This window comes from Salvelinus sp. IW2-2015, unplaced genomic scaffold, assembly GCF_002910315.2.
Source record: "Salvelinus sp. IW2-2015 unplaced genomic scaffold, ASM291031v2 Un_scaffold1077, whole genome shotgun sequence".
Taxonomy (NCBI): Eukaryota; Metazoa; Chordata; class Actinopteri; order Salmoniformes; family Salmonidae; genus Salvelinus; species Salvelinus sp. IW2-2015.
Window position 1 is genome coordinate 128,142 of NW_019942718.1, and position 1,931 is coordinate 130,072.

Sequence of the window (1,931 nt, forward strand, 5' to 3'; positions counted from 1 at the left end):
ACTTTTTGGTTACTACATGATTCATATGTGTTATTTCATAGTTTTGATGTCTTAATATTCTACAATGTAAAAAAATATTATATTAATAATAATTAAGAAAAACCCTTGAATGAGTAGGTGTCCAAACTTTTGACCGGTAGTGTACACCATCCCAGCAGTGCAAAAACTCGGGAAGAAAGTACGTTGTCTTGGAAATATAACTTTGCCSTGTGCTTCTCCGATCATGTTCTTCCTAGGCCTATAGCCTATATTATAAACTGGGTGGTTCGAGCCCTGAATGTTGATTGGCTGAAAGCCATGGTATATCAGACAAAACATGTATTTTTACGTTCTAATTACATTGGCAACCAGTTTATAATAGCAATAAGGCACCTCAGGGGTTTGTAGTATATGGCCAATACACATTGTGTAAATTTCGACCGCTCCCTTACATTGATGACTTTTTTCATATCCATTCAGTTTTCCATGTTGATTCAACATCCTCATATTACATTTTTGGGTTGAAAGGATGTGGAAACAACGTTGAGTCAAACTCTTTTTGCCCAGTGGGTATGGGCAATAATGTAATATGGTAACTGACGTTTTTGAAGATGGGATTGTTTATTGTCTCCACTCTTCTAAGTAAAACATAATTTATATAAATGATTGMAAATGTTATTTAGAGAGGGGGTGACACAGAATACAATAAGTAGTTAGTAGGAGATTCAGTTATTTTCTGTACTTCTCGTCTTTTTGAAATCCCCATTGTCCAATATTGGTTGTCCTGGCGCACAACATTAGTGATGTCACAGATGAGCTGAAACAATATGAAAGGGGTACTTTGAAAGCCTTTGGTTTTCGTCAGTTTAGCGTCACAGAAGTTGGCATTATAGGGGAAAAAAGAGATGTGTGTTTCCTGTCTGAACTTTGCTAGAAGGTATGAAAAATGTCTAGGCTTGACTGTGGTCAAAGCTGTTCTCGCATACGCGTACACACACGCAAACAGTTGAGCCTTGAGTCACTCCACAGTCACGTCTGCTTGTGTTGTCTTGTTTTGTTGTAAGTGTGAGACTGATCTTTATCTAGCTGCCATACACTGTAGTCCAAGGAAATGTAGTAAGATGGGTAACAGACAGTTTCTCAGTAGTGGAGAGATCTGTGCTGATAATCATGTATGTATGTTCAGAGGCACCTGCTGCCAGTATAGAACAAGCTTTCTTGTGGGAACTAAAGTATTGCTGCATTCGCCCAATTTCTTTTTCCCAATATGCCTCGCAGGTGCATAAGCCCCCTAAAGCAGGGTTCCCCAACTGGCAGCCCGTGGTCTTTAATTTGACCCGCAGGTGATTTTATTTGGCCCCCCCCTAAGTTTTCTGAGCAAATTTTGTCTATGTGTTTTGGTAAATTGTTGGACACGAAAGACTAAAAACACCAGCATAGCAGCTCCAAGTGGTTTTAATTTGGGAAATCTATTCTAAAGTATTCCCACGCATAATAGAGAGAAATACACTGAGTGGACAAAATATTAGGAACACCTTCCTAATATTGCGTTGCACCCCCTTTTGCCCTCAGAACAGCCTCAATTCGTCGGGGRATGGACTCTACAAAGGGTTGAAAGCGTTCCACAGGGATGCTGGCCCACTGAATGTACAAAACAATCCAAGACAGAGAAGGTGAATCCAGGTGAAAGCTATGATCCTCTATTGATGTCACGTGTTAAATTCAATTCAAATCAGAGTAGATGAAGTTTAGGATATAGATTAAAAAGTTTTTAAGCCTTGAGACAATTGAGACATGGATTGTGTATGTGTGCCATTCAGAGGGTGAAATGGCAAGACAAAATATTTAAGTGCCTTTGAACGGGGTTTGGTAGTAGGTGCCAGGAACGGTGCACTACCCAAAGGACATCCAGCCAACTTGACACAACTGTGGGAAGCCTTGGAGTCAACATA